We start from the raw sequence: 12757 nt of genomic DNA, 5'->3' as shown, positions 1-12757 counted from the left end.
GAATTACAATTCGGGGTGCTGAATTAACTGGCTGATGATCTCAGAGCCACTGTCTTTGAGAAATCGTAAAGACTAAAGAGAGACAAATGTCTTTATATGGAAAAAGAGGAAAGGAAAGTAGTTGGGAAACCATAGACGTGTAAAATTGTTAAATCTTGGGAAAATTCAATTATAAAGGACTAAACATGATATGGAGTATTAAGGAGAAAAAAGAGTATGGGTTGATTGATCATAACAAATTATTTCTATTTCTATTTTTGAATTTCATTACTTCTATTTAGGATTAAGAGGTTTGTGGATCAAGGGATTGTTCTACATATAGTGAGTCAAAATTCCATCAGTTTCACAGTCTTTCATGTGGCTGATAATGTAGTGATACAAATTTCATTGATTGGTTAAGTGAATGTGTCAGACATCGAATAACTGTATCCACTGATCATCTTGATTTTACCAGAAAGATCCTGGTAGATTATTCTTATTTTTTCCATGGGCAGTCAGTCTGCATGGGTTATTTTTTTATTTTTTTTTTTTGAGACGGAGTCTTGCTCTGTTGCCCAGGCTGGAGTGCAGTGGCGTAATCTCGGCTCACTGCAACCTCCACCTCCTGGGTTCCAACGATTCTCCTGCCTCAGTCTCCCAAGTAGCTGGGACTACAGGCATGCGCCACCAAACCCAGCTAATTTGTTTGTTTCTTTGTTTGAGACGGAGTCTCTCTCTGTCGCCAGGCTGGAGTGCAGTGGTGCTCTGTTGGCTCACTGCAACCTCCGTCTCCTGGGTTCAAGCGATTCTCCTGCCTCAGCCTCCCGAGTAGCTGGGACTACGGACGCACGCCGCCATGCCCAGCTAATTTTTTTTTTTTTTGTATTTTTAGTAGAGATGCGGTTTCACCATGTTGGCCAGGCTGGTCTCGATCTCCTGAACTCGTGATCCACCCGCCTCAGCCTCCCAAAGTGGTGGGATTACAGGTGTGAGCCACTGTGCCTGGCCAATTTTTGTATTTTTAGTAGAGATCGGGTTTCACCATATTGGCCAGGCTGGTCTTGAACTCCTGACCTTGTTGTGATCGGCCTTCTCGGCCTCCCAAAGTGCTGGGAGTACAGGCGTGAGCCACTTTGCCCGGCCAAAAGTTTTAATTTTGATTAAGTCCAATTTATATGTTTTTTTCTTTTGTCACTTGTGTGATGTCTTTGCCTAACCCAGGGTCATGAAGATTTACGTCTGTTTTCTTCTAAAAGTTTTATAGTTTGAGCTCATTCATTTAAGTTTTTGATCCATTTTGAATTAATTTTTGCATATAGTGTGAGATAGGAGTCCAACTTTTTCTCTTGCATATGGATATTCAATTATTCCAGCACTATTTATTAAAAGACTACAGTAGTTTCCCCTTATCCATGAAGGATATGTTGCAAGACCTCCAGTGGATGCCTGGAACCATGAATAGTACTGAACCTGACAGCTGTTAATTGGAACATAGTTCTGTTCATTTCTTCCACCCCCAAATTTAATGCCTTTTCCAACCTTTTTTTTTTTTTTTTTTTTTTTTTTGAGATGGAGTCTTGCTCTGTTACCCAGGCTGGAATGCAGTGGCGTGATCTCGGCTCACTGCAACCTCTGCCTCCGGGGGTTCAAGTGATCCTCCTGCCTCAGCCTCCTGAGTAGCTGAGATTATGGGTGCCCACCACCATGCCCAGCTAATTTTATATATTTAGTAGAGACAGCGTTTCACCAAGTTGGCCAGGCTGCTCTTGAACTCCTAACCTCAGGTGATCTGCCCGCCTTGGCCTCCCAAAGTATTGGGATTACAGGAGTGAGCCGTCACACCTGGCCGCCTTTTCCATCTTAACTAAGCACTTATGTAACCACTGAATGGGTTCATTCTGCCCGTTGCCCCCATACAGCTTATTTATCAAGACAGGAGAATACCAATGGAGAAAGAGTTTAAATCACATAGAGCTGGCTGCACAGGAGACCAGAGTTTCATTATTACTCAAATCAGTCTCCCAGAATATTCCAGGATTGGGTTTTTTTTTTTTTTTGTTTGTTTTTTTGAGACGGAGTCTTGCTCTTTCTCCCAGGCCAGAGTGCAGTGGCGCGATCTCGGCTCACTGCAAGCTCCGCCTCCCGGGTTCACGCCATTCTCCTGCCTCAGCTTCCCGAGTAGCTGGGACTACAGGCGCCTGCCACCGCGCCCGGCTAATTTTTTGTATTTTTAGTAGAGACAGGGTTTCACCGTGTTAGCCAGGATGGTCTCGATCTCCTGACCTCGTGATCCGCCCGCCTCGGCCTCCCAAAGTGCTGGGATTACAGGCGTGAGCCACTGCGCCCGGCCAGGATTGGGGTTTTTAAGGCTACTTTGGTGGGTAGAGGGCCAGAGAGTGGGGAGTGTCGATTGCTTAGGTCAGCAATGAAATCGCAGGGAGTCAAAGCTGTCCTTTTACACTGAGTCAGTTCCTGGGTAGGACCACAAGACCAGATGAGACAGTTTATTGATCTGGATGGTGCCAGGTGATCCACTGAGTTCAGGGTTTGAAAAAATATCTTGAGCACCAATCTTAGGTTTTACATTTGTGATGTTATCCCTAGGAACAGTTAGGGAGGTGTAGAACTTTGGGGCCTTTAGCTGCATGATTCCTAAAGCATAATTTCTAATCTTATAGCAATTTGTTAGTCCTGCAAAGGCAGTTTAGTCCCCAGGCAAGAAGAGGGTTTGTTTTGGGAAAGGGCTGTGTTTTTGTCTTTGTTTCAAAGTTAAACTATAAACTAAGTTCCTCCCAAAGTTAGTTCGCCTTATGTCCAGGAATGAACAAGGACAGCTTGGAAGTTAGAAGCAACAGGGAGTCAAGTAGGTCAGATCTCTTTCACTGTAATAATTTTCTCAGTTATAATTTTTGCAAAGGTGGTTTCACTTACCATGAACTATGGCCATGACTTTTTGCAGTTTGAGGTGTGACAGTAAAACTAGCATGAATTTCCTTTCCTTCTTCACAATTTCATGCATAGATTTGTTCTTATGGTAGACCTTAGCAGCTTTAGTATATGATTTTTTTTCTTTCCTTATTAAGTTGATAACTTTCACTTTTTCACTTAAAGGAAGCACCTTATGGCTTCTCTATGGCCTGTTAAATTGCCAGTATCACTACTCTTGCATTTGGGAATATTATTAAGTAAAATAAAGTTACTTGAACATAAGCACTGAGAGACCCTTTATTCTTTTTTTTTTTTTTTTTTTTTTTTTGAGACAGGATCTCACTCTGTCCAACTCAGACTGGAGTGCGATGGCCCGATCTCAGCTCACTGCAACCTCCACCTCCCAGGCTCAAGTGATTCTCCTGCCTCTCAGCCTCCTGAGTAGCTGGGATTACAGGCGCATACCACTACTGCCTGGCTAATTTTTTTTTTTTTTTTTTTTTTTTTTTTGAGACAAGAGTCTCACTCTGTCGCCCAGGCTGGAGTGCAGTGGCGCAATCTCGGCTCACTGCAAGCTCCGCCTCTTGGGTTCACGCCATTCTCCTGCCTCAGCCTCCCGAGTGGCTGGGACTACAGGCGCCCGCCACTACGCCTGGCTAATTTTCTTGTGTTTTTAGTAGAGACGGGGTTTCACTGTGTTAGCCAGGATGGTCTCGATCTCCTGATCTTGTGATCTGCCAGCCTCGGCCTCCCAAAGTGCTGGGATTACAGGCATGAGCCACCGTGCCCGGCCTAATTTTTGTATTTTTAGTAGAGATGGGGTTTCACCATGTTGGCCAGGCTGGTCTTGAACTCCTGACCTCAAATGATCTGCCCACCTTGGCCTCCCAAAGTGATGGGATTACAGGCATGAGCCACCATACCTGGCCTCTTTTTTTCTTTTTCTTTTTTTTTTTTTTTTTTTGAGATGGAGTCTTGGCTCTGTTGCCCAGGCTGGAGTGCGGTGGTGCCATCTCAGCTCACTGCAACCTCCGTCTCCTGGGTTCAAGCGATTCTCCTGCCTCAACCTCCTGAGTAGCTGGGATTACAGGCGCACGCCACCATGCCCAGCTAATTGTTGTATTTTTAGTCAAGACGGGTTTTTCACCATGTTGGCCAGGCTGGTCTCAAAATCCTAACCTCAAGAGATCTACCTGCCTTGGCCTCCCAAAGTGCTGGGATTACAGGCGTGAGCCACCGTGCCCAGCTGATTACTTTCTGTAAGACTAGCATTTAGGTAATTCTGTGGTGTGTTTGAGAGGGATTTTCATACTCTTCTTGCTTTCTAGGAGCTTTAAGTCCAGTTGAAGACTTTTAAAAACCCTTGTTCTATAGACAGGGTGGTTAATGTTCATAATGACATAATGCTATTTGATGTAATTTTTAGAATTATGAAAGATATAGTGAAATAAATGAATTTAAACAATAATGATACTATAACATTAGAAGCCCAAATATGTGGCCCCTATCTCCCTTTCTTCTTTCTTTAGAGTCCATTTGTGTGAGAAATACAGAGATTTCTTGGATAATTTTGCTGCTCAGGTCTGTGATTAACAGCCAAACCTTCTCCAAAATGTATTCTTTGGATCAGTTTTTCTCTTCCCTCTACCCTTCCTACAATATTCCTCTTCTTAATAATGTGTACTTGAGTGAAACAACCAGCTCTTTAAGGTACACATGCTCTGCTAACATTGTGAATAAATCTCAGAATAAAAACTAGAGTCACCTGTGATTGCACAGGGATTGCACCTGTAACTAGCCACTGCACTCCAGCCTGGGCAACATAGTGAGACTCTGTCTTTAAAAGAAAACACCAGTGGGGCTTGGTGGCTCACGCCTGTAATCCCAGCACTTTGGGAGGCTGAGGTGGGTGGATCACCTGAGGTCAGGAGTTCGAGACCAGCCTTGCCAACATGGTGAAACCCTGTCTTGACTAAAAATACAAAAATTAGCCAAGTGTGATGGCGTGAACATGTAATCCCAGCTACTTAGGAGGCTGAGGCAGGAGAATCACTTGAACCCGGGAGGCAGAGATTGCAGTGAGCTGAGATTATGGCACTGTACTCCTGCCTAGGTGACAGAGTGGGACTCTGTCTTCAAACAAAACCAAGATTAAAAAAAAAAAGTTAAAAAAAACCCCACTAGACTCAAATTAGTTATGTAGTTTTCCCTGTTTTTCATCTACTTCATGGTATATTCTTCCTTACAACCCAGAGTCAAAGGCTAGAATATTTTTTCTTAGGTTCCTTATTAGCTAAGATCAAGTCCATCTCTAATTTTTGTTTGCTAGAACTCCAGTTTAACAGCTCTGAATTAAGCTCCCCCTCTCCCCAGGATCAAATGCTAAAGGCTTTCACTTGATATAAAGCAGTCTCTTCCCCACCCCAATCCTCTAGTTTATTTAAAAGTCCCAGCCTAGGTAACATACTAAGACCCTGTCTCCAAAAATCTTTAAAAAATTAGCTGGGTCTGGTTGTACACACCTGTAGTCCCAGCTACTCGGGAGGCTGAGGGTAGAAGATTGCATGAACCGAGGAATTTGAGGGTGCAGTGAGCTGTGATCATACCACTGCATCCAGCCTGGGCAACAGAAGAAGGAACTGTCTCTTAAAAAAAAGTCCCCAAATTTTGTCACTGCATTCTAAAATCTAGAGTCTTTTATTGGCCGGGCACAGTGGCTCACACCTGTAATCCCAGCACTTTGAGAGGTTGAGTCGGGTGGATCACTTGAGGTCAGGAGTTTGGACCGGCCTGGCCAACATGACGAAGCCCCATCTCTACTAAAAATATAAAAACTAGCTGGGCGTAATGGCACCTACCTGTAATCCCAGCTACTGAAGAGGCTGAGGCAGGAGAATCACTTGAACCTGGGAAGTGGAGGTTGCAGTGAACCGAGATCATGTCACTGCACTCCAGCCTGGGTGACAGAGCAAGACCTGGACTGAAAAAAAAAAAAAAAGTCTTTTATTTTCCAATCTCGTGTTCCTACTGTGGAGCCACTCAGTTCCTGCCTTTACTGCCAACATCAGCATTATCATTAGCATCTCAGAAATAGAAGACAACAATGATGGTTTGACTTTGGGGTTACTCCAGAGGGAGTCATTTCGGTTTTTCTTAGAGAAATCCCCTGTTTCTCTTTTATGACTTTTAGGAGAAGCAAAATATTCTTTCATTAAATTGAACATTCTGTTGTACCTTACTCTATTTGCTAGTGGAAACCAATAATGAAAAGTTATGGAATGTGACCAAATAGGACTTTTCAGCCTGTGCTTTTCCATTACCCTCCCCACTACCCTCCAAGGATTTTTCTTGATTGATTTACTCAAATCCTAAAGATTGTTTCTCCCTGCTAATAATATTTATATTTTTACAGAGACCTTTGTCTATTCTGGTCTAAGGTGGACCTATTGTGATATTACATATTCCCTGCAAAGCACTTGAAAAATACGACTTGTTCAGTTTTGTTGAAGCACAGTTTTACAAAGTACTGTTGTAACTAGTCGTCCAATTTTAGAATACCTGAACATTTAAACTAAAACCCTATTTAAAAAAATAATAAACTGAAACCCTATATATCACTCTCCCTCTTGACGTAGTTAGCAATCATGTACCCAAAACCTTTTCTATTTTTTCTTTTATTTTCTTATTTTTTTATTTTTTTGAGACAGAGTCTTGCTCTGTGGCCCAGGCTGGAGTGCAGTGACACAATCACTGCTCACTGGGGCCTTGACCTCCCGGGCTCAAGGGATCCTCCCACCTCAGCCTGGAGTAGCTGGGACCAGAGAGGTGCATGCCACCACATCAGGCTAATTAAAAACTTTCTTTCTTTTCTTTTTTTTTTTTTTTTTTTTTGTAGAGAAGGGGCCTCCCTGTGTTGCCCAGGCTGGTCTTGAACTCCTGGGCTCAAATGATCCTCCCGCATTGGCCTCCCAAATGCTGGGATTACAGGTGTGAGCCCCTGCACCCGGCCTATAAAACCTTTTCTGCAGGCAATTCGACACTCACCTAACAAAAACTTGTAGTTACCCAATTTATTTTGAATGGAGAAGCCCAGTGGTTGATACAGGGTTCTCTTTCTATTTGGCACAGAACCTCTTGTGCAGTCTTGAAGAGGGAATAAGAAATGTCTGAAAATAATTTATGCAAGGCAGAATGTGAGTATCATAGCAGAGTTTTATGGGAGGTGTTTTTTGAGGGGCCTCTGGAGAGATTACAATCTATTAGAGTGAGATTTCCCTGTGGACCACTTCCCTTACCTGGATGAGACATGAAAAGTAATGTTGTCTAGTTGTAATCAGGGTTGAAGCTCTGTAACTCTGTCCCAGTACTCCAGTTTTATTTGATTAGTTTCGCAGTGAATATATACCTATATTTTAATGACTTGATTGAAGAGCTTGGTCTTGATGTTTGTATGTCTTTATTTGCAGTCAGCACTTATCAGTAGAAATTTTGTGTTTCACACTTTGAAATGGCATTACTACCTCCTCCTCCACCTAGCACCACTAGGAGACCTGAGTTAGAATGCTAATGGTTAACAAGAAAAGCAACAGTATCTTTTTTTTTTTTTTGTGGCACTTTCCTTGTGGCCAAAGGACTACTTCAATTTAATATACTGTATTGTTAAAATGTAAGAGCTTAATTAGTTTTGGACATTGCCCATGTTTGTTCAATTTTACCAATAAATCTTAATTACATCTTTTTTTTAGTCAACTCATATATTTTCTCTCAACCTATAGAAACACAACAGACCTTCATATTTGGCAAGGATTCTACTGATGAGTTTTTTTCATCAGTATGCTTATAAAGCAACCTCTTTCAATAAAACTGTTTTATAACCTCAGGTAATACATAGAAGGGTGTGTGTTGGTCCTTTGGGGCCTTTGTGCCCTGCCTGCAAATGCAAGTTCTCAGTTGACTGATAACATGTTTGGGGGTGGGACTTTGCCTGCTGTTTGTTCTTGGTCATATAACTAGGTTCTTCCCCGAGAGAGGGGTGGAGATCTTTCCCTGTTGTGGACTTTGGGGTTGAGAACCTTTAGATCCCAAGCATTTTAAAATTGACTCAGTAGATTCCAATGGCTCAGTTTAATAATAATTTTCTTTAATAGTGTGGCTCGTTTAAGACAGTTGGAGGAGTTTTGCCTATTAAAGTGATTTGATTTAATTTAAGCCCAGTCTTGGAATTCTGAATTAGGGATTCCAACAATAACATTGTTTTGATTATTCTGTAAACAACTACAAAAATGTTGTCTTCTCATGCTCCTTTTGACTGCAGTGCAAAGGACTTTTTTTGTGGGGGACTGGCCCTTCTTTGGAAGCAGCAGCCACCCTGCAAACCTTATTGTTTGATGACCTTTGTCATCAGGAATGCCCCAGGAAACAGCTTCGTAATTGTTTTTCTTAAGCCTCAAGTGAAGTTTGTGATAACGTCCTTTCAAGTTACTTTTGGTTAGTTTCTTAAGTTTACTTTATTTTTAATTGGAAGCTCCACCTTTTTAACTTTGTCATGAATTGTCAGTGCTGAGTTCCTGGTAGTTGGTAAAAAGAATTGCCTTCTCTCTGATATCCTGTTCTGCGGGAAGTCCTTGTGGTTTAGATTCACAGTTTCTCATTGTTGCTAGCTACAGTTGTCTCCTCCCTCCTAGCCTTCCCTCCCCACAGCTCTAGCTATTCCCTTATCCCTCCCCATTTTTGTATCACTTGCCCCACAGATACCCTCGTGATTAGAGGTCTTTTGCTGGAGGTTGACTGTGCTGTCTGGTAAGTATTGTAGTTGTGGTAAAAACAGATAGATAGAAGATTGCAGGAACCGCTTAGTTTTTGTGAAGTTTTCTTTCTTTTAAAAAAAATGTTCCCAAGCACTGATTAATAAGCTATTTCTTTTAATAACAGTAGTTTAAACTTTGAAATTGAGATTTTAGGACTCTCTCAACTTTCAAGAGGCATCTTTCAAGCTGTTGTTTCTGCTCTTTCCCCCTCCTCTCTGTTTCAGTTATTAGATTTTGGAGATTTCGTATTTTTTTTAAAAAAAATCATAGATTTTCTTGAGTTCCTTAGAATTAAAGGCAAGAGTTGTGGATTTAGTATTTTAAATTTCCTTCAAACAGAAGAAGGTTATTTGTGATTTCTTTATACCTGTTTTCAGTATTAACATACTGGTTAAAGTAATAATGAAGAAAAAAGAGCCTGTTTTGTGGCTAAATTGGAAAGTAACTGAATGATTCTTTTTTCCTATCAGCAGAATAGTGTTGGCAAAATCCACCAAGATTTTGGCAATATGTTGTCAATTCTGGGAGATGGTTTGCCAAGTACTTCAGGATAACTTCTGGGAATGATTTTTGGAAAGTTAGATAGATTTGTTCATTAGCACCTGCTTCCTTGAGGCATGAGGCCTATAATCCTTTTGAAAGTAAAATATTTAATATTTGATCTTTAGATTGAGTCAAATATCACTTTCATAATGGGCTATTTCCTTGCGTTTTATGTTTTGAGCTTCTAAGAATATTTGTGTGTGTATTTAAAAAAATTTTTTTTTGGATACTGGATGGTTGATACTTTGGTGTTTCAAGCAGTTATAAGTGATGAGCTTTGGATTCTCCCAAACTATTGCTAGTTAGAAGTCATCTTTATGGTAGATGATGTGAGAGGAAACTTGTTTCTGGGATTTCATTGCTGTTCAGTTGAGGCACTTATTCAAATGATGGCTGTATTCGTACAGTAATGATTTCCTGAGCTCCTAGTATGAGGTAAGTGCTGGGTCCTTGCTAAGTGCTTTGCATTTACTTCTAATTCCCAGTACAACCTGGCCAGGTAGTAGTATTGTCCTTCTAGAAAGCGGCTATACATAGGTAGAAAGAAAATGGGTTTTCTTTCCTGCAAAATGAGAAAAATAATCACTATTTGGCAGGTTAATTGTGAGAATTAGAGGATATACCATGTGTCCAGTGCCTAGCGCAGTGCCAAACATGTAGTTTGTATTCACTAAGTGGGCTACCATTATAATTTTATACCTGATGAAAGAGGATAAGTAATCTGCTGAAGGTCACTCAATTGTAAGTGGTAGAGCTAGGATGTGAACTGGCTCAAAGTGTGAAGTCTGGTAGCATGTTTTCATTTGAGTATTGTAAAGGCTGTTAGAGTAGATTTCAGTGGATTCCTTCTCATCCCTTCACCTCCTGCCCCTACAGAGGAAAGCTTCTTTATAGATGTTCTCCTTTCTTTGGTATCCTCTGTCGGCCTCCCAGTCAGTCATGTGCTTGCTCTCTCACACTGGAGTTGCCTGTGCCATTCAGTACCAGTGTTCTCCCAACAGAAATGAGTCAAGCCAGTGCTGTCAGTTTGCTTCCCCTCCTTTTTTCCTCTTGTTGATAGCACTGTCATACTTTCATTATTGTTTGTACTGAAATAATTTGAGTACGGGTATATTTATAATGATTAATAAATAACGCATTGATGGAATCAAGTGTTTAAAAAGTCTTAGTGATTCAAAAAATTCGGGATAAAAATCTCTGGTTCTAAATGATTAAATCAGAAGGTTATTTTATAGGGCAACTTTCTGGAACTCATTATTTTGCTATCCAGGGGCCTAATAAATTGCTATTGATTTTTGTTCCTTTAACCACTGCTGTCACTAGTTTGCTGCTATTGGCAGTAGGGTTTAGAAAGAACATTTCGTTTGTCCTACTGACCATAAAATAGAATATGTTTCTTCTGTAGACCTTTTGGAAGCACAAGGTATGATTTAGATGCGATATGATTTAGGCAGGAGATTCAGGGACAAGCTAAAGAGCTGTTTGGTTATGCCTGTAACTGAGTTATCTCTAAACGGAAAAATGTGAGTTTGACTGGTCTCATGAAACTTAGTTCTTCGTTTATTTGTTAATTATTTATTAATTAATTAATAATAAATAATTAATAATTGTTAATTATTTATTTGTTAACAAGGAATGAGCATTTGTTGAGTGTAAGGCAATGTAACTTTCTACCTTGTATTCTAACAAAGTATTGATATACTGGTTAAATATTGATTCATGATGTTCCTGGGAGGGAGAAAGAAGTCCCAGTTGGTGTGGAGAGGTATTTAAAAAGACAATCCTTTGGGAAATGAATTAATGTAAATGACTGCTCCTTCCTGCTGACGTGTGACTATTAGTAGTTCCTATCACTGTAAGTAGCCAGTGGTATGACTTCTTCAAATAGGTTTGCTGAGTGGAAAAGATTGCTAGTATTAGGTAGGACTGGGAAGATGGGAGTAGAGAAGGGAGGAGCATTCCTTGATTGAGAAAAACAAAAACCAAAATAACTGGGCATGTGCACAGAACAAATCTTTTTGTATGTTTTAAGGGTAGAGGAGGTTGGAAATGTGCAGGGGATAAGATTGTGGAAGGCCATTCAAAGCCAGAGTTTTGGCTGTATTTTGTCACTGAAGTTTTCTAAGCTAATTGTGATTCATCAGTTTGCTTTTGCAATATTGTATAGATGGGATTAGAGGGGAAAGAATAGTTAGAAAGTTTCTGCAGTAGTCTAGGTGAATTGTATTGAGAATGCACTGGTTTTAGAATACGTTTTTCCCAGGCTGGGCACGGTGGCTCATGGCTGTAATCCCAGCACTTTGGGAGGCTGAGGTGGGCGGATCGCTTGAGGTCAGGAGTTTAAGACCAGCCTGGCCAACATGGTGAAACCCCATCTTTACTAAAAATACAAAAATTAGCTGGGCGTGGTGGCACACACCTGTAATCTCAGCCACTATGGATGGAGGCTGAGACAGGAGAATTGCTTGAGTCTGCGAGGCGGAGGTTGCAGTGAGCCAAGATCACACCACTGTACTCCAGCCTGGGTAACAGCGAGACTCTGTCTCAAAAAAAAAACAAAAACAAAAAACAACAACAAAAAAGGATACATTTAAGAAAAAAAAATACACTTTTCCCCATTTTTTATATAGCCTTGGGATTTATGCTATCAATTATAGTTTAATCTCCTGAAATTTTTATAGTAGTTATATGTGTGTGTGTGTTTGCCTGTAAGAGAAAGAGAGACAGGGGAGAGATAATGCATATAGAGGATGGTCAGTCATCATAATCACAGTTACTCTTTATGGAATTCCTGTTTTGTACCTGGCCGTAAGTATTCTGCATACATTATTTTGTTGCATCCTTTCAGCAAATCACATTTATTATAGGTAGTAAATGGCTTGAATGTGATGGAGCTAGGATTGGAATGTAGATTCATCTTATTCTTCATCATCATTATCCTCATCATAATCATCATCAAAACATTTATTCCACACTTACCACATATTAGGCACTGGGCTAATTATACATATCTACATTATTTTATTTAATTCTTATAACAATCCTATGAGATAGACGTTATTTATTAATCCCATTTTTTCTGATGAAGTACCTAAGAGTTAGTTCAATAACTTGGTCAATATGCCACAGCTGTTAGGTGGTGGAGCTGAGACCTGTTCTATTCCACTAACTCTGTGTCCCCAAGTTGTATAATTCACATAATGTTCTCTAGGAATGGGACCCTTTGGATCTCCTCTATAAGCATGTTACCTCCCGAGGTTCTGCAATATTGTTGGCCCTGCAGAGGGTACACTTTTTTTTTTTTTTTGAGATAGAGTCTCGCTCTGTCGCCCAGGCCGGAGTGCAGTGGTGCAATCTCGGCTCACTGCAAGCTCCGCCTCCCAGGTTCATGCCATTCTCCTGCCTCAGCCTCCCGAGTAGCTGTGACCACAGGTGCTCGCCACCATACCCGGCTAATTTTTTTGTGTTTTTTAGTAGAGACGGGGTTTCACCGTGTTAGC

General features: G+C 40.9%; 1 protein-coding gene across 6 annotated transcripts in view; it reads left to right on the top strand.

Moving 5' to 3' along the window:
* USP54 (ubiquitin specific peptidase 54) overlaps window positions 1-12757 on the top strand; it is a 138854-nt gene that overhangs the window by 28515 nt on the left and 97582 nt on the right. For 2 of the 6 annotated variants that reach the window (XM_030798215.1, XM_030798214.1), the window contains exon 1: window positions 6904-8706. The exons of 2 other annotated variants lie outside the window; for them this stretch is intronic. The gene's annotated coding sequence lies outside the window, so the exon portion shown is untranslated. Of the gene's footprint in view, window positions 1-6903; window positions 8707-12757 lie in introns of those variants that run through there. 2 more of the 6 variants (XM_030798222.1, XM_030798232.1) reach the window with 2 other exon arrangements.

The sequence above is a fragment of the Nomascus leucogenys genome, chromosome 18 (genome assembly GCF_006542625.1).
Source record: "Nomascus leucogenys isolate Asia chromosome 18, Asia_NLE_v1, whole genome shotgun sequence".
Classification (NCBI taxonomy): domain Eukaryota; kingdom Metazoa; phylum Chordata; class Mammalia; order Primates; family Hylobatidae; genus Nomascus; species Nomascus leucogenys.
Note: the sequence above shows the minus strand (reverse complement) of the source record. Positions and strands in the feature narration are given on the sequence as shown.